Consider the following 24311-nt stretch of genomic DNA (forward strand, 5'->3'; position numbering starts at 1 on the left):
ACTCCGTGTCTGGGCATGGCTGCCGTGAACTGCGGTGTCAGTACTGATGGGAAATCCGCCAGGACCCTGGTGAATTCATCGTCGGACAGCGTGATGGAGTCCAGGTGTGGGGTTGGCAACTGTGCTTCACCCAGGGAGAACGTTTGAAAAGTCTTGGCGTGGACTAGCCGCTTCCCTTGCAAGTCGACCAACAGGCTGTGGGCTCGTAGAAAATCTGCCCCCAGCAGTGGTTGGGCCACAGCGGCCAGTGTGAAGTCCCACGTGAACCGGCTGGAGCTGAACTGTAGCCGCACCGTGCGGGTGCCGTAGGTTCGTATTGTGCTGCCATTAGCGGCCCTCAGGGTGGGTCCCGGTTCTCTGTCGCAGGTGTCGTAACTCGTTGGAGGTAAGACGCTGATCTCCGCTCCGGTGTCGACCAAAAAGCGGCGTCCCGACTGCTTGTCCCAGACGTACAGGAGGCTGTCCTGATGGCCAGCGCTGTAGCCATCAGCGGCGGCTGGCCCTGGCGTTTCCCGGGAATTTGCAGGGCGGTCTGCAGCGGCGGGCCTCTGTGCCCCACCGCTGGTGGTAGAAACACCATTGTTCGTTGGGCTCCTCACTCCCGTCGCCGGGTTTTGTAGGCTCTGCTGCCGGGCCTGGTCTGGTCTGTCGTTGGGCACCCGGCTTGGTGATCTGTGCGACGGACGCCCCTCTCTCTTTCCTGGCATTCCACAGCACATCTGCTCGGGCCGCCACCTCCCGGGGTTTGCTGAAATCTGCGTTGGACAGCAGCAGGCATATGTCCTCGGGCAGTTGCTCTAGGAACGCCTTCTCAAACATGAGGCAGGGTTTGTGTCCTTCAGCCAGGGCCAGCATCTCGTTCATTAATGCTGACGGCGGCCTGTCTCCCAAACCATCCAGGTGCATTAAGCGGTGTGCTCGTTCGCGCCGTGAGAGTCCGAAAGTCCTTATGAGCAGGGCTTTGAATGCTGTGTATTTGCCGTCCTCCGGGGGCGACTGTATAAACTCCTCAACTTGTGCAGCAGTCTCCTGGTCGAGGGAGCTCAGCACGTAGTAGTAGCGAGTGGACTCCGAGGTTATCCGCCGAATGTGGAATTGAGCTTCTGCTTGTTCGAACCACAGACGGAGTCTCAGCGGCCAAAAGCTTGGCAGTTGTAACGAAACTGCGTGAACAGATGCGGTGTCGGTCATCTCTGGCCCAAACATTGTTTGGGCCGTCGGGGTCACCAAATGTAGTGGTGTGCTACACACAGCACTAGAATAACCACACGGAGTCGGTGAGTTAGAGTTGCGATGAAAGAGATTTATTCAAACTTCGCGGCCTGCTTTAAGGCCTCCCCGTTCCCGCCCTCCCTGGGGCGGGACTACTGTGGGGAATGCATATTCCCAGACCCTTTCCGCGCGGGATTTTCCCCCTGCTGGTAAGATGGCCTGGCGCCCTTTTTGGGGCCGGCCCTCTGCCTGCGCACGCTGTTTCGTGAGCCGATTCGTGTGTGCTAGAAAGTGGGTCACCACAACAGCAGAAATAAACAGAGGGCATGTCCTGGACGATGAGGGTCCTTTATAATGGATGCCACCTTCTTGAGGCACTGCCTTTTGAAGATGTCTGCGATGGTGGGAGAGCTAGTGACCATATTGGAGTTGATAATCCTCTGTAGCCTCCTGTGATCTTGCATAGGAGATTGCCTGGAATGGAGCATTCGATTCATAAGGAGGGATTAGAATTGAATTGAATTGTCATTATACATGGGTACAATGAAACTCTGTTTGGCTTCCTCTCAGGCAATTAAATAAAGCAGTAGATAAAAACAAGACAGTAATAGAAAGACAGTATTAAATAGATAAGTAGCAGAAAATAAGTTTCAGCAGCACCAGAATATCACAGTAATGCACAAAGTGCCGTTAGTGCAAGTATTTGAGTGCTTGTGTGTACATGTGTGTGCTCACAGTTTCAGTTTCAGTCATTGTTCTGTGGGAGTGGTGTGATGGAGGCCACAGCTCTGGGACAGAAGCTGTTCCTCAGTCTATTTTTTCCGGCTTTTAGTGTCCTGAACCTTTTGCTGGACGGCAGCGGGTCACACAGGGAGTGGCCAGGGTGTGCGGTGTCTCTGGTTATGCTGATTGCTTTCCTCCTGAGTCTGCTGGAGTAGATGGTGTCCAGTCCTGGGAGCTCCATCCTGACAATTCGCGATGCAGGTCTTGTCGCCCAGCGGCTGTGCAGCTGGCATACCACACGGTGGCGCTGTTGGTCAGGATGGTTTCAATTGTGTTTCCGTAGAAGTTAGGCAACAGCTTTTGTGGAAGTTTGGCCTGTTTCAGCTTTCTGAGGAAGAAGAGTCTTTGTTGTGCCTTTTTTACAAGCAATGAGTTTTTGGTGGTAGATGGACTGAATTTATTCTCACTGGAACACAGGGCCTTCAAAGTGATCGTATGGTGGTTTATAAAATTATGATGTGCATAGATAGGGTAGATACAGTGTTTTCCTGGGGCAGAGCAGACCAAAACTAAAAGGAATAGGTTAAAGCTGTGAGGGAGGAAATTTAAAAGGCACCTGAAGTGCAATTTTCTTCACACGAAAGATGATGGTTATAAGATCGTAAGATATAGGATCAGAATTAGGCCATTTGGCCCATCAGGTCTGCTCCACCATTTCATCATGGCTGAACCATTTCCCTCTCAGTTCCAGTCTCCTGCCTTCTCCCCGTATCACTTCATGCCCTGACCAATCATCCCAAAATGGGACAAATTGCCAGAGGGACTGGCAGAGGCAGAAACAATTACAATGTTTACAGGCTTACATGTCTTACGGGAAAAGGCTGAGCAAGCCGGGGCTATCCTCTTTGGAGTAAAGGAGGATGAGAGGAGACTTGATAGAAGATGCTAGCTGAGGCACAGAATATACGAGCACAGAGTTACAATGCAACTACTTAAAACACTGGTTAGGCCACAGCTGGAATATATGTACAGCACAGAAGTCTTAGACACATAAAATATATGTAGCTAGACTAACTAAGCCTTTTGCACAACATAGAGCAGCGAGCAAGTTTGTTAATCTTGCAGGAGCAAAGGACATGAGTAATGGCGAGGGTGGAGTGTCGTGGGAGAGATGTGGGATAGATGCCAGAGAAAGACTGCTAGGGATGTGGGAGTGTCACAAGTGCAGGCACACCTAGCTCGGAGACACCAGGCAAGGCCATTTGATTCCAAGCAATTGGCTTTCTATCGAATGCCTTTCTAGTGCTTCCCTCTCCCTTCCCATTTTCTCAACCAGGATTCCCCTTCCTCACTCTCAGTCCACAATAGAGGCCCAAATCAGAATCAGGTTTATCATCACTCACATATGTCATGAAATCTGTTTTTGTTTCATGGCAGTACAGCGCACAACATAAAAACATACTGTCAGTTACAATAGAAACCAATAGTGCAAAAGAGGAACAGTGTTCATGGACCATTCAGAAATCTGCTGGTGGAGGGGAAGAATTGTTCCTAAAATGTTGAGATTGGGGAAAACACATTTCCCATAAGACTATAGGAAACAGGAGAAGAATTAGGTCATTCAGCCCATAAAGTCATGAAATTTGTGCTCTATTGTGTCAGAAAATACATAAAATTACTACAGTATTATGCAAAAGTCTTAGGCACCCTAGCTATATACATGTGCGGCAGACTTTTTCACAGTGCCGTACATACAGTGTTGGTTACCACACTATAGGAAGGATGCGATTACATTGTAGAGGAAGCAGAGGAGATTCACTTACACGTTGCCTGGACTGGAGCATTTCCATGAAGAGGAGACTAGATTTGTTCTCCTTGGAGCTGAGGAGGTTGAGGGAGAAATGAAATTATGAGGTGTCAAGATATGGTACAGAGTGGGAAATTTAATCCCAAGGCATAGGTTACTTAGGGTAAAGGGTAATTTATTTAGATAGGATCCAAGCAAGAAATTTTTCGCTCAGTGGAAGGGTAGAACACTGCTGATATTAACAGTGCCTTCTCAGCATAGAAACATAGAAAACATACAGCACAATACAGGCCCTTCAGCCCACAAAGCTGTGCAGAACATGTCCCTCCCTTAGAACTACCTAGGCTTTACCCATAGCCCTTTATATTTCTAAGCTCCATGTACCCATCCCAGGAGCCTCTTAAAAGACCCTATCGTTTCCACTTCCACCACCGCCGACAACCCATTCCACGCACTCACCACTCTCTGCGTAAAAAAACTTACCCCTGACATCTCCTCTGTACTTACTTCCAAGCACCTTAAAACTAAGCCCTCTCGTGATAGCCACTTCCGCCCTGGGGAAAAGCCTCTGACTATCCACACGATCAATGCCTCTCATTATCTTGTGTACTTTATCAAGTCACCTCTCATCCTCTGTTGCTCCAAGGAGAAAAGGCCGAGTTCACTGAATCTATTCTCATAAGGCATGCTCCTCAATCCAGGCAACATCCTTGTAAATCTCCTCTGCACCCTTTCTATGGTTTCCACGTCTTTCCTATAGTGAGGCGACCAGAACTGAGCACAGTACTCCAAGTGGAGTCTGACCGGGGTCCTATATAGCTGCAACATTACCTCTCGGCTCTTAAACTCAATCCCACAATCGATGCAGGCCAGTGCACCGTGTGCCTTCTTAACCACAGAGTCAACCTGCGTAGCAGCTTTGAGGGCCCTATGGACTCCAAGATCCCTCTGATCCTCCACACTGCCAAGAGTCTTACCATTTAATGCTATATTCTGCCATCATATTTGACCTACCAAAATGAACTACCTCACACTTATCTGTGTTGAACTCCATCTGCCACTTCTCAGCCCAGTTTTGCATCCTATCAATGTCCCATTGTAACCTCTGACAGCCCTCCACACTATCCACAACACCCCCTACCTTTGTGTTATCAGCAAATTTACTAACTCATCCCTCCACTTCCTGTCATCCAGGTCATTTATAAAAATCACAAAGAGTAAGGGTTCCAGAATAGATCCCTGAGGCACACCACTGGTCACCGGCCTCCATGCAGAATATGACCCGTCTACATCCACTCTTTGCCTTCTGTGGGCAAGCCAGTTCTGGATCCACAAAGCAAGGTCCCCTTGGATTCCATGCCTCCTTACTTTCTCAATAAGCTTTGCTTGGGGCAGCACAGATGAAAAGCGTGCACGGAGCCAGTCCAATTCGAACCCAGGACCACTCACCTTGAAGTCTGGTGCAGATGCCACAACACCACCGGCCGGCAAAAGACTGAACTTGGAATGTGTTAACAGGTCAGCACAGCATCATGGGCTGAAGGGCCATACTATGCAGGTATGTTCTATATTCTATTTAACAATGACCATTATTGCTTTATGTTCAGTTATTTTGAGGAAAAAGCCAGACCATCATTTGAATCACCATAACTGTGACAGAGAGCACTTAGTAAATGCACTCTGTGTGTACACACACACACACACACACACACACACCATTTTGTCATTGTGCTGAGTGTGTGCAGTTCACTGTCTTTTCCCCAGTATATTCTCATAAAGGGCTTCGCTTTACGGTGCATTTTCTGCCATGCATCTTGGAATATTCCATGGGCATATGTCAATATGAATATACTGTTTGTATCACAAGCATACTGTATTTAAGGGAGATGCTTCTGTTCATTTTGTAATATGATTGTAACTACATTGTGGGGTGCATCAGATTCCAATTTTTGTGTAGTCTTGTTAACTTGGCAGGTAGTTAAAGCTGGCATGTCCTGGCATCCAAAAAAATGGGGTGGATTGCTCTCTATAGGAAGGGAAAGAGGGGGAGAGAGAGGTGGTGAGGATGAGGGAGAGAGAGAGGGTTTGAGGATGAGGGGGAGAGAGAGGGATGAGGATGAGGGGGAGAGAGAGGGGTGAGGATGAAGGGGAGAGAGAGGGGTGAGGATGAAGGGGAGAGAGAGGGGTTGAGGGTGAGGGGGAAAGAGAGAGGGAGAGGGGAAGGGGGGGAGGGAGGGAGGGAGGGGGGGAGGAAGGAAAGGTGCCAGGAGTTCACACTGGACAAAATAGTACATATCTATAATGGTGTTTTCTGGTAGATACCTTTTAGTAAATATTGGCAGTTTTCTTTTTGCTACTGTCACTAATTATTGTAAGGTTGATTTTTGACAAACCTAATAAACACCCTTGCAGGAATGTGCCAAGTGACTCTGGCCATTTTTCTTCGGTCAAAACCCACGAATCATAACAATAACTTAGAAAGCTACAGATCCGTGGAGCTGTTGAATATGCCCAGATACAATATGTACTTGATGAGTGACATGAATACGGTGAGCCAAAAAGGGCCTTTTTTGATGCTGTAGGACATAATGTCCTTTTGACTCTATGAGTACTGAGTGAGCGTTTTCAATGGAAGGAGTTTCTAAAAGACAATTAGGGCTGTTACATCACTCACACTTGCTTGTAGCCTATAAAGAAATCATTATTATTTTCACAGCAATTAGAAGATACCAGACTCACTTGTTCCCAGACAAAGATTTCCCACTTCCGTTTTGGTAGATCTTTTGCCGCAGATAATGAAATATTTTCACTCGTGATCATATTTGTTCACTTCATGAACTCCATAAGCTGCTGCATCAAGCATTTTTTCTGCCCAGATTTGCCCATAGTAGTTTTTTTTTCCCAATACAATACTTTGAAATTTCATGCAACTCCACCTAAATTCTCCTCCCACTTCTCTATGCAAACAACAGGAATTCTGCAGATGCTGGAAATTCAAGCAACACACATCAAAGTTGCTGGTGAACGCAGCAGGCCAGGCAGCATCTCTAGGAAGAGGTGCAGTCGACGTTTCAGGCCGAGCCCCTTCGTCAGGACTAACTCTCTATGCAACGTTGGCGATGACCTGTGGAGGAACTGCAAAGTGCTGTGGTGTTATTACAGTTTTGTCTTACTTAACTCACTTAATTCTGTATCTACTTGGTCAGAATCTGAATCACATTTATTATAAGACCATAAGGCCCATCAAGTCTGCTCTGCCATTCCATCATGGCTGATTTATTATCCCTCTCAGCCTCATTCTCCTGCCCTCTCCCTGTAACTCTTCATACCCTGACTAATTAAGAATCTATCTGTCTCTGCCTTAAATATACCCAATGACCTGGCCTCCACAGCCACCTGAATTCCACAGATTCACAACACGCTGGCTAAAGAAATTCCCAATCTCTGTCCTAAATGGACATCCCTCAGTTCTGAGGCTGTGACCTCTGGCCCTAGACTCTCCCACCGTAGGAAACAACCTCTCCACATCTTAATTCTGTTCACACTCACTTAATTCTATTTCTACTTTGTCAGAATCTGGATCAAACTTATTTTAAAGCCATACATCCCATTGAGTCTGCTCTGCCATTCCATCATGGCTGATTTATTATCCCTCTCAAACCCGTTCTCCTGCCTTCTCCTCATAACCTTTGATGCCCTGACCAATCAAGGAAGAACATAAACTCTTGACTCATTATCTACCTCAAGGTCTTGCACCTTATTTTCGCATTGACACACTGTGTGTTGTGAATTTGTTGCTTTGTGGCAGTTACAGTGCAAGACGTAAGAAATGACCATAAGTGACAGTAAAAAAAAAGCAAAAAGTGTAGTAGTGTTCAAGCACCATTCAGGAATCTGATGGTGGGGGGGGAGAAAGTGGGGTTTAGAAGAATGGTGGGGGAGGGGGAGGGTTCAGTATCAAATACTGAAAGGCCCAGATCAGGGATTCCCAACCTGAGGTCCATGGACCCTTTGGTTAATCGTAGGGATCCATGGCATAACAAAGTTCAGAAAGCCTGGCCTAGATAGAGTGGTTATGTCACTCTGAGGTGGCTTCTTTAACTCATATATTTTGGTCCTGTCCTCTCTTGGAAAAATACTGGAAAGATATTTTTGATATTATCTCAACAGTTCTATGTCTTGATTTACAACCCCATCCTATTACGGCAATTTTTGGATTGCCAATGGTAGAACATAGATCTTTGACTTCTTCAGCCTGTCGGATTATTGCATTTGTTACTTTAATGGCCAGAAGATCTATTTTATTGAACTGGAAGGAGACCAATCCTCCTACTACATTCCAATGGTTTTCCCAAACTATATTATGTTCAAATTTAGAAAAAATTAGAAGTGATATTTTTTGATCCTTCTGTTAAATTTGAAGAAACTTGGAAACTATTTATTCAACATTTTCATATGATGTAATTTGACCTTTCCGAATCTTCCTTATTAACTTAAAATATATGAATAGAGGAGCGGAGTTGACGACATTACTGACATGTTCGATTTAAAATATTGGTCTAGCCTTGTTTTGTTCCGTTTGCTTTTTTTGGGTTTAGTATTTAGTTCTTTTTTCCCCTCTTTGGGGGGGGGGGGTTTCTTTGTGCATTTTTTTTCTTTTTTTCTTTATGATTAATTACATCATAAGTTTGGAAGTCTATTATATCTGTGTTATTTGAAATCTTTTTTGTATCTGTTTATTAATAATAAGATTATTCCAATCTCTTTGTATCAACATTGTTATTTTGCTTATAATTTTGAAAATTAATAAAAAGATTTAAAAAGAAAAGAAAAGAGTGGTTATGGAGATGTCTCTTATACTGGGGGGCACTAGGACCAGAGGGCACAGCCTCAGAGTAGAAGGACGTCCTTTTAGAGCTGAGATGGGGAAGAATTTTTTTAGCCTGTGGAATTCATTGCTACAGATGGCTGTGGAAGCCAAGTTATTTGGGTACATTTAAAGAGCCTGAAAAGTTCTTGATTAGTCAAGGGTTGAAAGGTTTACGAAGAGAAGGCAGGAGAACGGGGTTGAGAGGGATAATAGATCAGTCAAGGTGGAATGGAGCAGCAGACTCCATGGGCCAAGTGGCCTAATTCTACTCCCATGTCTTATGGTCAAAGCTGTTCCTAAAACGCTGAGTGTGTCTCTTCAGGGCTCCTGTCAGCTCGAAGGTGGTAATTCTCTTAAAGAACAGGGGAAACCAGCTATCAGAAGGGATGGAAAATTAGGAAGAGCTCCTTTACTTTCAGTCCTAGAAATTCTAATTTGTTTTAAAAACACTCTAATTTCTGAACATTGAACAATGATTTGGAAATCCATTCTGCAGTCACCTTTGAATGATTAAAAGAAAAACTGATTCCATTAGTTTCCCTTTGTTTTCAGTTCCTTTTCCTTCCAGTGAGCCATTTTAAACCTTGACCGTGAAAATATCTGAGAGAAACTTCATTGCAAGACTGAAAGGAATGCTATACAGGATGGTATGGCAGTGTGGCAGTTAGCTCTAAGACCCCTCCACTGTCAGTAAGGAGTTTGCACGTTCCCCCTGTGACCGCGTGGGTTTCCTCCGGGTGCTCGGGATTGCTGTTCGGGGTGGCACGGTAGTGTAGAGGTTAGCGTAATGTGATTACAGTGATCAGCTGTAAGGTTCTGCCGCTGTCTGTACAGAGCTTGCACGCTCACCCTGTATGGGGTGGCATGGTAGTATAGAGGTTAGCAGAGGAGATTTACAAGGATGTTGCCTGGATTGGGGAGCATGCCTTATGAGAATACGTTGAGTGAACTCGACCTTTTCTCCTTGGAGCGATGGAAGATGAGAGGTAAACACAAAATACTCTGCAGATGCTGGGGTCAAAGCAACACTCACAACACGTTGGAGGAACTCAGCAGGTCGGGCAGCATCCGTAGAAATGATCAGTCAACGTTTCGGGCCGGAACCCTTCGTCAGGACTGAAGAGGGAAGGGGCAGAGGCCCTATAAAGACGGTGGGGGGAGGGTGGGAAGGAGAAGGCTGGGAGGTGCCAGGTAAGAAACCATATACTGTCTGGGTAGTCTCCAGCCCCTTGGTATGAACAACGAATCCTCCAACTTCCGGTAATTCCCTCCTCCTCCCTTCCCCCTTCCCAGTTTCACTTTGTCCCCTCCCCCAGCTGCCTATCACCTCCTTCATGGTTCCACCTCCTTTTACTACCCATTGTGTTTTCTCCTATTCCCCTATCTCACCTTTCCTGCCTATCACCTCCCTGCTTCCCCTCCCGCACCCCTTTCTCTTTCCCCTTACTGGTTTTTCACCTGGAACCTACCAGCCTTCTCCTTCCCACCTCCCCCCACCTTCTTTATAGGGCCTCTGCCCCTTCCCTCTTCAGTCCTGATGAAGGGTTCCGGCCCGAAACGTTGACTTATTGTTTCCACGGATGCTGCCTGACCTGCTGAGTTCCTCCAGCGTGTTGTGAAGATGAGAGGTGACCTGATAGAGGTGTATAAGATGATGAGAGGCATTGATTGTGTGGATAGTCAGAGGCTTTTTCCCAGGGCTGAAATGGCTGCCACAAGAGGATACAGGTTTAAGCTGCTGGGGAGTAGGTACAGAGGAAGTCAGGGGTAAGTTTTTTACTCAGAGAGTGGTGAGTGCGTGGAATGGGCTGCCGGCAACGGTGGTGGAGGCGGATATGATAGGGTCTTTGAAGAGACTTTTGGATAGGTACATGGAGCTTAGAAAAGTAGAGGGCATTTAGTAATTTCTAAGATAGGGACATGTTCGGCACAACTTTGTGGGCCTAAGGACCTGTATTTTGCTGTAGGTTTTCTACGTTTCTATGTAATATGATTACAGTGCTCAGCTGTAAGATTCTGCCACTGTCTGTACAGAGCTTGCACACTCACTGTATGACCACATGGGCTTCCCCCGGGAGCTCCAATTCCCTCACACGTTCCAAAGATGTGCGGTTTATGGTCAGCAAATTGTGGGCATCCTATGTTGGTGCTGGAAGCTTGGCAACACTCGTGGGTGCCCGGTGCAATCCTTGCTGATTTGACTCGATGCAAAATGATGCATTTCACTGCACTTAACAAATAAAGCTAATCTGTATGCTTGTGGGTGCTGTTTATTGATTAGCACAGTAACCTGATGCCCCGTCTGCTTTCCCCGATGCACGTGAAAGTCACGTTGAACTATCTGAAGAAAAGCAGGAGAATTATCCCTGGTAAACAAGTTCCAGAATCTCTGAAGCTGGCAGCATAAGCAGCTAAGGCAGTGAAGGTATTTGCCTTCATTAGCTGAGGCATGGAATACAAGAGCACAGTGTTATAGCTCGGGTAAGTAAAACACTGGTTAAAAGGGTGGGAGGAGGTGTAGCTGTTGGAGTCATGAGTGTGTGTTGGTTCTCAGTGTATATCTAGTCTCCTGAAATGGGCGCAGCCAAATCAAGGAAAGTGCAGTGTCAGCAATGGTCGAGGGCTCCCCAACCTTTCTTGTGCCATGGACTAACACCCTTAACCAAGGGGTCCGTACACCCCAGGTTGAGAACCCCTGGTCTAGGTGAATTTGAAAGCAGGTTGAAATTTGTTAGCAAAAGTGACACAATTGACAAATAACCCAGAAGAACAAAAAGCAACGACAAAGCAGTTGTCAAAGTCAACGTTTACAAAGAGTTTGGACAGATACATGGATGGTAGGGATGTGGAGGGCTGTGGTCTGGGTGCAGGTCGATGGGAGTAGGGTTTAAATGGCTTGGCATGGACTAGTTGGGTCGAAGGATCTGTTTCTGTGTTGTACTTCTCTATAACTCTAAATGGGTGGAGAGTGGGGGTTCGGAACAATCACTGTTCCACACAGACAACAAAAAGACCAGCGTAGCTGGGGCCAATGCAAGGTCCATGGCTACAGCTTTGATTTGAGGGGGAGAAGTTAAGATGACACTAGAGGGCGACTTCTTCGAAATCATCAGAGAACCAGCTAAAGTTCTTCTCTTTAATGAATCTTTTTCCCTTTTCAAGGTGGCTGATGGGGTCCTGTCTGTGATCTATAGCTGCACTCAAACTGCGGTTCAGAACAGCAGCGACTTCCTGCTTCCATAGCTCACTAAACAGCCCGGCATGTTTAATACCTCCAGGAGTAGCCTGGAAGAATCGATTCCTTGCCGGTGTCCCCGACTGGAACTTCGCGAAGACAGGAACATCGAGGGAGAGGGCTGTTCTCTCCCTGTCTCGCTCCCTCCCTCCCCGAATAAGCATTGCTTCAGATTTTAACACTGAAACAGCGATCTGATCTCTCTTGCTGTGGAAAGGGTGACTCCTCTGTCCCTTTTAGTGAGAGAGAAAGAGGCTGTGAGATGTTGAAGTGCTGGGTTATGAACTGTAGTTTTTGTTGGACTACAGATCATGGGCTCCTTGAGGGCTTTGCTATTGTTTGCTTGGTGGATGGAGGAAGCTGATGCTTTCTGCTAGGGGGAGGTGGGGGGGGTTGATGCTGCCTGTGCATGGGAGGGGGGGAAAGGGGGCTTTGGGGTTCTAACGTTTTTCAGTCGTCCATTCTTTGGGGTTTGCTTCGTGGATGTCTGCGAAGAGTAAGAATTTTAGGTTTTATTCTGTATACATTCTCTGATATTAAATGGGACCATTGAAACTATTGTAGAAAGTGTCTCTGCATCTTAATGAATGCAACATAAAACATCACGGGTTTTGCACACGTGTTAGCAAACACATGTGATACCACACCACCAAAAAAAGTGATTGAATTGATGGCAAAAAGCTTGATAAGTGAGACAGAGTGTAAGTTGTAACTTGAAAGAGGAAAGGATGGGAGAGCGTTAGGGATTTATTTCCATAAGTGTCTGAAATAACAGCAGCCAACATGGCACGATGTTGCTTTACAGCACCAGTGAACCGGGTTCAATTCTCACTGCTATCTGTAAGGTTGTTGAACATTTTCCCCGTGACCATGTGGGTTTCCTCTGGGTGCTTCAGTTTCCTCCCGTGTTTCAACCACGTACGGATTAGGGTGAGTCATGCTGTGTTAGCACTGGAAGCATGGTGACACTTACAGGCTGCCCCCAGCACATCCTCAGACTGGCGTTGATACAAATGGCGCATTTCACTGTATGTTTCGATACTTCAAAGTACATGTGACATTTATATAGCTAATCTTTAATCTTTCAATAATGGAGTGATGAAATTCTGGGTGATACAAATGCTAGAATTAGAGGAATGCGAAAAGTTAAAAGGGTCATATATTAGGAAAGGTTACAAAGAAAGAATAGGAAAAGCTATAGAAGAATTTAAAAACAAAACTAACCTTTGACAGCCTTACTAATCAAGATCCTATCAACCTTCACTTTAAATATATTCAATGTCTTGGCCTCCTCAGCCTACTGTGGCAATGAATTCCACAGGTTCACTACCCTCTAGCTAAAGAAATTCCTCCTCATCTCAGTTGTAAATGGCGTCCCTTGATTCTGAACTAGTGCCCTTGGGCCCTAGGCATTCCACTACAGGAAACATCCACTCCACATCCACTCTATCTAACAAAAGGCCTAGATAGAGGCTGGTGGGGTGGTAGGTGAGGATGTGGGGAGGCAGATGTGCACAAAATGGAAGAGATGTGGTTGAGGGTAGTGTTGATGGTGGAGGAAGAGAAGCCCTTTTCATTGAAGGAGGACATCTCCTTCGTTCTGGAATGAAAAGACTCATCCTGAGAGCAGATGCATGGGGACAGAGAGATTGAGAGAAGGGGATGGCACTGTTACAAGTAACAGGGTGGGAGGTAGTCCAGGTAGCTGTGAGAGTCCATTGGTTTATAATAGATATCAGTAGATAAGCTGTCTCCAGAGATAGAGACAGTGACATTGAGAAAGGGGAGGGAGGTGTTGAAAATGGACCAGGTAAAATTGAGGCAGGGTGGAATTTGGAGGCAAAGTGGATGAAGTTATAGACAATAGGCAATAGGTGCAGAAGTAGACCATTCGGCCCTTCGAGCCTGCACCGCCATTCTGAGATCATGGCTGATCATCTACTATCAATACCCGGTTCCTGCCTTGTCCCCATAACCCTTGATTCCCCTATCCATAAGATACCTATCTAGCTCCTTCTTGAAAGCATCCAGAGAATTGGCCTCCACTGCCTTCTGAGGCAGCGCATTCCACACCTCCACAACACTCTGGGAGAAGAAGTTCCTCCTCAACTCTGTCCTAAATGACCTACCCCTTATTCTTAAACCATGCCCTCTGGTACTGGACTCTCCCAGCATCTGGAACATATTTCCTGCCTCTATCTTGTCCAATCCCTTAATAATCTTATATGTCTCAATCAGATCCCCCCTCAATCTCCTTAATTCCAGCGTGTACAAGCCCAGTCTCTCTAACCTCTCTGCGTGAGACAGTCCAGACATCCCAGGAATTAACCTAGTGAACCTACGCAGCACCTCCTCCACAGCCAGGATGTCCTTCCTTAACCCTGGAGACCAAAACTGGACACAATACTCCAGGTGTGGTCTCACCAGGGCCCTGTACAAATGCAAAAGGATTTCCTTGCTCTTGTACTCAATTCCCTTTGTAATAAAGGCCAACATTCCATTAGCCTTCTTCACTGCCTGCTGCACTTGCTCATTCACCTTCAGAGACTGATGAACAAGTACTCCTAGATCTCTTTGTATTTCTCCCTTACCTAACTCCACACCGAGCTCTGCTTAGGTGCAGGAAGCAGCACCATGGCAGCTGTCAATGTAATATAGGAAAAGTTGGGGAGTGATACCAGTGTAGGCTTGGAACATAGACTGTTCTATGCAGCCGAAAAACAGGCAGGCATAGCTGGGACCCACGCGAATACCCATGGCTACACCTTTTGTTTCAAGGAAGTGGAAGGAAGCAAAGGAGAAATTATTGAGAGTGAGGACAAGTTCCACCAGATGGAGGAGAGTGGTGGTGGAGGGGAACTGGTTAGGTCTGGTGTCCAGAAAGAAACAGAGAGCTTTGAAGCCTTCCTGGTGGGGGATGGAGGTGTGTAGGGACTGGATATTCATAGTGAAATTAAGATGCTCAGGGCCAGGGAACTTGAAATCATTGATAAGATCAAGAGCGTGTGAAGTGTCACGGATGTAGATAGGCAGGAATAAAACTGAGCTGAGGTGTGCAGATATGAGTTCAGTGGGGCAGTTCACACATCTGCCCTCACTCCCATCTTCCTGCTGCCCCATCAGGGGTAGAGTTCCTTTTGTCCTCACCTCCCACCCAACAAGCCTCCACATCCAGCACATTATTCTCCAGAACTTCCACCATCTCCAACAGGATCCCACCACCAAGCACATCTTAAACAAGAGAAAATCTGCAGATGCTGGAAATCCAAGCAACACACACAAAATGCTGGAGGAACTCAGCAGGCCAGACAGCATCTATGGAAAAAAGTACAGTCGACGTTTCGAGCTGAGACCCCTCGGAGGGACTCCTTTCCATAGATGCTGCCTGGCCTCCTGAGTTCCTCCTGCATTTTGTGTGCGTTACCAAGCATATCTTTCCCTCTCAACCACTTTCTGCTTTTCACAGTGATCACTCCCCACACGATTCCCTTGTCCGTTCCTCCCTCCCCACGAATCTTCCTCCTGGCACTTATCCTTGCAAGTGGAACAAGTGCTACACCTGTCCCTACACCTTCTCCCTCACTACCATTCAGGGCCCCAAACAGTCCTTCCAGGTGAGACAGCACTTCACCTGTGCGTTTGTTGAGGTCACTTACTGTGTCCAGTGCTCCTGGTCTGGCCTCTTGTATATAGGTGAGACCTGATGTAGATTGGGAGACCTTCGATGAGTGCCTACACTCCGTCCGCCAGAAAAAGTGGGATCTCCCAGTGACCACTCATTTTAATTCCACTTCCCATTCCAACATGTCAGTCCATGGCCTCCTCTACTGTCGTGATGAGGCCACACTCAGGCAGGAGCTGGACCTTGTATTCCAGCTGGGTAGCCTCCAACCTGATGGCATAATCATTGATTTCTCGAACTTCCGGTAATACCCTCCCCCCACCCTTCACCATTTCCCATCCCCTTTTCCCTCTCTCACTTTATCTCCTTACCTGCCCATCACCTCCCTCTGGTGCTCCTCCCCCTTTCCCACTCCTGTCCTCTCCTATCAGATTCACCCTTCTCCAGCCCTGTAACCAATCAACTTCCAGCTCTGTACTTCACACTGCCCCCCGCTTCCAGGTTTCACCTGTCACCTTGTGTTTCTTTCTCCCGTCCTCCCACCTTCTAACCCTGACCCCTCATCTTTTCCTCTCCAGTTCTAATGAAGGGTCTCGGCCCAAAACGTTGCCGGTTTATTCTTTTCCATGGATGCTGCCTGGCCTGCTGAGTTCCTCAAACATTTTGTGTGTGTTTGTGGACAGGGAATCCAATGGACTGGTTAGTGAGCAGGTCAGAGAACAAACACCTTGGCATTGGGATCCGATACAGGTTTAGGCACAGGCAGCTGAGTTCTGGATGAGATCACATTTCCACTGTTTGCAAGACGTGGACAGCACTGGGCCTCGAGGTGATAAAGGCACAGATGAACATTCCAGTAGAAAGTCGGCTGGGTTAGGTCAAGAAGCAGGCAAAAATAACGACATACAAGGAAAGAACAGGCAACCAGCCATAAACTTCTTTAACACACAGAAAATGCTGGAGGAACTCAGCAATTCAGGCAGAATTGGTGGAGGAGAATAAACAGTAGACATTTGGGACAGATTTTCCAGAGTCTCCAGAATCTCTTGTGTCACTTATTTGTGTGTTGTATGGGAAAATACAAGGATCTCTCAGGATTCTGGAGGATTCTGGCGAGTGACCCGCAAATAGCCTGAATCTATATCTCTTTCAGCTTGGAACAGGGTTGGGGTGGGGTAGCTCTGGCTGGAACTCAGCCTTTTAAATTATTTATGTCTCCCTTTGCCTTGGCAGGTCAGAGATTAGGTTCCTAGTGCAATTTCTCACCGGGTCTGTGAGCAATTAAAATGAAGCCTACACAGTTATGGTGCCACAAATAGCCTCACCTAAACATTTCCTACACATTAGCTTTCTTTTGATACAAAATGTACATAGATTTATGAGTGTAATCTCAATGCTGTACAAAAATATTTGGAAAACCTATTTCCATTTTGCACAAGTTTATGCCATCTGTTTCACATAAGCAATCACTACCATTAGCACTTTTATGCCAGAGATTTCAAAAGGAATTAAAAGCTTTATATTGTATATGCTCAGGGGAATGCAACACATCAAAATAGGTGGAGAAATCACAGCTTACCAAGACATCAATTCGCAAGATACACTTTTCCCTCCCTCTCTTCCTCCCTCTACTTCCTCCACTCTCTCTCCCTCATACTCGCTCCTTCCTTTCCCCTCTCTCCCTTTCTCCACCCTCTTTCTCTCCCTCACTCTCTCTCCTTTGCACCCTCTCCCACCCCCCCTTCTCTTCCTCTCTTTCCCCCCTCAGTCTCCCATCCTCCGTCTCTCTCTCCCTCCCAATCTCTCTTCCTCCCTCCCTCTCTCCCCTTCCCTCCATCTCCATGACACTGTTCTATCTTTTTATTGCCAATGTACAGATAAAGGACATTTTTACTGACACCTCCCCAAGAAAACACTTTACACAAATGATTTCTCACACCGCTGTAAATAAAAGAAATCAGTGCTGTTAAAGTAGCACAATTTTCAAATAAGATTGCTCATACCGGTGAAATCTGTTTCAGAAGTTTCCAGAAATCCAAATGCTTAATTTGTTCCTCCACATCCACGACACAGGCAAAATGTGTTTGCGGATGGCGCGAGATTGATTGAGGAGGAAAATGTTTATCCGTAACATGTCAACTTTCTCCAAGAGCACATCAGGTATTTATTCAAAGAGGACAAAGGCCTTTTATAGTCAAGTAATCCAGTGGGCTCCTTTAATCTTCGTACGTGAGACTCTGCTCCACACAGTACATAGATTTGTAAAAGACCCTCTCAAAGAGCTTCATGTACACTGGAAATAGGTAAGACCATAAGACATAGGAGCAGAATTAGGCCATCTGGCCCATTGAATCAGCTCCACCATTTGACCATGGCTGATTTATTATCCCTCAACCGCACTGTCCTGCCTTCTTCCCATAACATTAGTGCCCTTACTAATCAAGAATCTATCAACCCCTGCTTTAAATATATCCAATGACGTGGCTTCCACAGCAGCCTGTAGCAATTAATCCACAGAATCACCAGTCTCTGGCTAAAGAAATTCCTCCTCATCTCCATTCAAAAGGAGATTCTGAGGTTGTGCTTGTAGTAACTTCGACTTTGAAAAAGGCACACTCGACAACTTCATGCCAAAGAAACAACTTCATCTCGCACTTCAAAACCGTTATGTATACACAGAGGCTTTCACAACCCATACGGCATGGCAGGGACACTATACACAAAGCCCACCAGAAGTGAAAAAAGGAACGGAAGTAAACTCACCCCCACCCTTATCCCAATTAGTATTAACTTACTTTTAATAATGCTCACATTACAACACTTCTCCCCTTTAAAATCCAACATCCCCCAAATGTGAAAACTAGGAAATAAAAACAGTGGTGTTATTAATTTGCGTTCCCCTGAAAACTTAATACTAGTATCTCAGCAACAGTTTATCAACACAAAACATCTGGAAAATGTGACAGATTCAACATTCAGTCTAACAACAACAAAAAAAAGAACTGTCCCGTCAGAGATTCAGTCTGTCAGGAAGAAACTTGCCATAATAATTCACCATGCCCAAAAATGATCTGAGTTCCGTGAGTGTCTTAGGGCTTGGGGCCTCCTTAATAGCTCTCACTTTGTCCTCCACAGGAAAAAGCACCTCAGCTGTGATCTTGTGTCCCAGGTAAGTCACACTCGATGTCAGGAACACATATTTTCCGCGTTTCAACCACAGCCCTGTGTCTGAGAGCCTCTTCAGCACCCGTTCTAAATTAGCCAGATGCTCCACCTCCGTAGCCCCCGTGATCAAAATATCATCAAGGTACACTGCTACGTGTGGAATCCCCTGCAGCAAAGTGTCCATTGTCCTTCGGAAATTGGCAGGGCTGGACGCCACTCCAAACACCAGGTGATTGTACTTGAATAATCCCCTGTGCATATTAATTGTGACGTACTCCTTTGAATCCTCATCGACCAGCAGCTGTTGGTAGGCGTGGCTCATGTCCAGCTTTGTGAACAGCTTACCCCCCGGCAGGGTCGCAAACAGGTCATCCACCCATGGCAATGGGTACTCCTCCAGCCTAGAGACCTGATTCACCATAAGCTTATAATCCCCCCATAGTCACTGTTTTGTCTGTCTTCAAAACTGTAACAATGGGAGCTGCCCACCTTGAAAACCGGACGGGCTCAATAATGCCCAGCCTCTGTAATCATTCCAGCTCTTCCTCGACTTTGCCTTTCATGGCATAGGGCACCGACCTGGGCTTTAAAAAACATGCTGTAGCCTCAGGGTCGACATGGAGTTTCACTGTCACACCCTTCAGTGTTCCCAGCTCGTCCCTGAAAACGTCACTGTACCGCTGCAGAATGTCCTCCATCGTGTGTGCATACTTAATTTCATGCCAGCTTAGCCGGATTTTGCAAAGCCAATTGAAACCCAAAAGACTGGGCCTCCTGCCCTTAGCTATGACTAGCCTGGCTTCAGCCTTCTGACCCCCGGCTGAAATGTCCACATATAACAGCCCTAAATGAGGTATGGGCTGCCCCGTATAGGTCCTGATTTTGAGCTTTGACAGTCTAATGGGAGGCAGGTTGGACCCCCATGTCTTCATATAGGTCTCCTCACTAATGACCGATGCAGTAGCCCCTGAATCAATCTCAAACTTAATGCCCTTTCCCCTGACAGTGACTGTGGCATAATGTGGTTCAGGTGGTTCCTCATCTGTTTCCACTGCAAACATGTAGTAGGCACACGCTGCCTCTTCATCTGCATCTTCTAGATGGTGTGTGGCTGCCTGAGCCTGTTGAGCTTTCCCCCGCCCAGGCTTAATCTTACCCTTTGAACTTGTGCACTTTTTAGCTAAATGTCCCTTTTTGCTACAAGCATGGCAGACAGTGTCTTTGAATTTGCAATCATTTGCATAGTGCGTCCCTCCACACCGGAAACATTCCACCCGCTTTGCCTGTTTACCAGTCTCCCTCCTGACTTGGTGCACTGCCACCGACTGCGACCCCCCACGTCCTTTCTGGATATCCTTGACATTATTAGCAGCCATCTCCATGCCTTGGGCAATCTCTAAGGCTTTCTTGAAAGTGAGCGGTGGGGTTTCCCCTAACAGGCGGCGTTGTATGTCGTCATTATTAATGCCGCATACCAATCTATCATGGAGCATGACATTCAACACCGCTCTGAAATCACAATGCTCTGACAGCTGCCAAAGCTCGGCCACAAAATTGGCCACAGACTGACCTGGCTTCCTGAAACGGCTGTGAAACTTACACCGCTGGACTATCACAGAAGTTTTCGGATTGTAGTGGTTCCCCACGAGCTTAACCAGTTCGTCATATGGAATGTCCCCCTGGTTTCCGCGGCGTGGCTAAATTCCTTACTAGCTTCTAAGTCTTCGCCTCACACACACTCAGGAGAATAGAGCGCTTCTTAGCCTCCTCAGTAATTCCATTAGCACAGAAAAAGTGTCCCAACCTTTCCTCATACTCCGGCCAGTCCTCGTTTCCTTCCAGAAATTCCCCGATAGTTCCAAACGTAGCCATCTGAAACGCGAAGCTCCCATTCGAAAAACGTGCTGATACGTTCACAAAACCAGTTCACCTCATCGCCAAAAACATGTAGTAACTTCTACCTTGAAAAAGGCACACTCAACAACTTCATGCCAAAGAAACAACTTTATCTCGAATCAAAACCGTTATGTATATACAGAGGCGTTCACAACCCGTCCGGCATGGCAGGCACACTATAAACAAAGCCCACCGGAAGTAAAAAAGGAACAGAAGTAAAACCCCCCCATTATCCCAATTAGTATTAACTTACTTTTAATAATGCTCACATTACAACAGTGCCCTCTGGTCTTAGACTCTCCCACTACAGGAAACATCCTCTCCATCATCATCATCATCAGGTGCCATGCCCAGTTTGAGCTTTGACTGCCATGGCCCACACACTCCTGTATCGGGTCAAGTGGATCAATTCATTAGTATTTATTTCCAGTTCTCTGGCTGCTGTCTCCATCATCACTTGTCTTTGTCTTCCTCTTGCTTTCTTCCCTTCAATTTTTCCCATAATTACCATGCATTCTAACTCCTCTTTCCTAATCACATGTCCAATGAAGTTACGTTGCCTTTTCATGATCTCATACATTATTTCTCTTTTTGTGTTTGCTCTGTTCATGACATTCTCATTAGATATTCGTTTCGTCCATGATATTCTTTGCATCCTCCTCAAAAACCACATCTCTGCTGCTACAATTCATTTCCTCATATTACTAGATATTGTCCAGCATTCTGAGCCATATAACATAACTGGATAAACGTAACGTTTCAGTACTCTGAGGTGGGTTGTCATGCCTAGTTTAGTATTGGTCAGTACACTCTTCATTCTCGTAAAGGTGTCTTTTGCCATCCCTATTCTTCTTTTGATGTCCAAGTCGCACCTGCCATCTGATGTCACCCAGCTTCCTAAGTAGCAAAAGTTCTGTACTTGTTTTATGTCTTCCCCATTTATTCTCAGCCTGCAGATCGGATTTCTTTTTGGATATCGCCATACAATCTGTCTTTTTGTAATTGATAGATAGACCCATTTTTGCACTTTCTTCAACAATTTTGTAGTTCTTCCTCCGTACTTGCAATCAACACAGTGTCATCGACATATCTGAAATTATTGACGTTTTCACCGCCAACTTTGATTCCCAAGATGTCTCTTATTTTTTGTAATATTGTTTCACTGTACACATTAAATAAATCAGGGGAGAAAACACACCCTTGTCTAACGCTTCTCTTGATTTTCGTAAACTGACTCACTTCTCCATCTATTCTTACAGCAGCAGTTTGTTCCCAGTACAGATTTCTGATTAGGCGGAGGTCTTTTGAATCTAGATCTAGAGGTTTCTGTAACATTTCAAATAGCTTATTGTGCTTCACTTTATCAAATGCTTTTGTGTAGTCGATAAAACAAACAAACAAATCTTTTTGCACTTGAATAGCTCGTTCTGATAGTGTGCTTAACATCAATATTGCATTTCTTGTACCTTTGTCTTTCACAAAACCACTTTGTTCTTTGCCTATTGCAGCTTGTATCTTACTTTTAGCTCTTGTCATCAAAATTCTTAAAAGTATCTTGGTGATATGACTGATTAAACTTATAGTCCTATGTAATTCACATTCTATTGCTCCAGGTTTCTTAGGAAGAGTGATAGATACTGATTTTTTCATCTCTTCTGGTATTATTCCAGTCTCAAAAATGTCGTTGATTAAATCAGTAAGTTTTCATATCCTCTCCATATCCACTCCATCTAGGTCTTTTAATATTCAATAGGTTTCAATGAGATGACCCCTCATTCTTCTAAGCTCCAGCGAGTACAGGCCCAGAGCCAAACACTTCATAAACATTAACTCTTTCATTCCTGATGTTAATTTTCTCTGAAGCCTCTCCAATGTCAGCACATCCTTTCTTAGATAAGGGGCCCAAAACTGCTCACAATACTCAAAGTGTGGTCTGACCTCTGACTTATAAAACCTTAGATACATACTGTTTCTAAAAAGAAAATGCTATTTAATTATGGTATAGCTTAATTTCAAGATTCAAGATCATTTATCATCATTCTTCAGTAGATGAGAACAAAGGAGAACAAAATGATTGTTACTTTGGCTCTGATGCAGCATTAAAAAACATAATAACTAACTATAAAAAGAACACAATAAAAAAAGAACCAAAAACTACAACAAATAAATTGATTGAAGACTCCTGCAATTCGGATGCTTGTTTTGTGGAGAAGTGACGATACTGTACAGCTGTCGCAGTGCATCCCTGGTGTTAGCGCTCGAGGTTATTGTGACACCCATTACACCTTGGGGTGTTCCAGAGCTCGGAATTCAATTCCAGCACCATTCTGTAAGGAGTCTCTGTACGTCCTCCTCGTGGAATGTGTGGGCTTCCCCCTGGGTGATCTGGTTTCCTCCCACAGTCCAAAGATGTAACACGTAGGTTAAATGGTCATTGTAAATTGTCCCGTAATTAGGTTGGTCGGGTTTGTCGAGGCTTGCTCAAAGGACGGGAAGGGCCGACTCCATGCTGTATCACTACACAGCACGCCACATGTTAGGTCAGAGTCTCCAGTGCATAGTCGTCACATATTCTTGCAGAAATCCCTGCTCATCATATCTCCAAAATGATTGCACGAGCACAGAAACAGGGAGAAATAAAACAGAAAACAGTTTAAAAATAAACACAAGAGATTCAGCAGAAGCTGGAAATCCTGAGCAACACACACTAAACACTAGAGGAACTGAGCAAGTCAGGCAGCATCTATGGACTGGAATAAACAGTCAATGTTTCAGGCTGAGATGCTTCATCAAGACTCCATCAGCATTTTTAATAGTTTAAAAATGCTATTTTTAAGCATCTTGAAATGAAATCAGAGAAAGCACTGTCTTGCCACTTGAAATAATTTATGATGATACAGTTATTACTAAGCGCAAATGCCAAGAACTTGTGCGCAGACATCAAAACTGTTATCATGATATCATGAACTGATGTCATTTGGATTTTATTTAAATGTTGGAATTGACTGATATGCACAAATTCACTTTGAAAATCTGAATTAAAAACTGAGTAAAAAGTTAAATCAGAAGTAAACAAGAATCACTGCGTTTCCAATCAATTGCCAGGCCCAGACTGACACTAAATGGAGTTCAAAGTAAGTTTGTTATCAAAGAATGAATTCCATATTCAACTTTGAAATTCATCATCCTGCAGACTCCCACAAAACAAAGAAAGACAATAGAATCCATGAAAAACCACAAAGACTAACATCGTCCAATGTGGAAAAAGAACAAATAATAAAAAAGTAAAGAATTAACACTTAGAACATGAACTGCCGAGTCCCCAAAAGTGAGAATTGTGAATGTGGAGGTGGAAGAGGCTTTTAGGGAAGATGTTTAGGCTGGGTGACTGGGTGGCAGCATGGCAGAAGGAAGGAAAAATAATAAGCACTCATCTGCTTTGGTTCTCATGAAAGGAAAGTGAAATGTTTGTCTAATGGTGAGAGATTTGTCTTGACGTTCAAAATGAGCTGGGAGCACTTGTACACAAGTATCTTAAGGCCCATGTGGAGATGCGGCAGGCAAGCAGGAAGCCAAGTGATCTGTTATTCTTTACATCAAGGCTTCTTTAATCCAGAGGATGGTGGATCAGTGGAATTCATTACCACAGACAGCTGTGAAGGTCAAGTCATTGGGCCTATTTTAAGCGGAGGTTGATAGGTTCTTGATTAGTAAAGATGTCAAAAGTTACGGGCGGGGTGGGGACAGAGAAGACAGGAGAATGCTTTTCACTATACCTCAA

The 24311-nt window shown here is 45.3% G+C and overlaps 1 protein-coding gene across 5 annotated transcripts in view; it reads right to left on the reverse strand.

Moving 5' to 3' along the window:
* Nucleotides 1-24311, reverse strand: part of dse (dermatan sulfate epimerase) — a 144679-nt gene that overhangs the window by 38268 nt on the left and 82100 nt on the right. The gene's annotated exons all lie outside the window — the stretch shown is intronic.

This window comes from Mobula hypostoma, chromosome 2 (genome assembly GCF_963921235.1).
Source record: "Mobula hypostoma chromosome 2, sMobHyp1.1, whole genome shotgun sequence".
Classification (NCBI taxonomy): Eukaryota; Metazoa; Chordata; class Chondrichthyes; order Myliobatiformes; family Myliobatidae; genus Mobula; species Mobula hypostoma.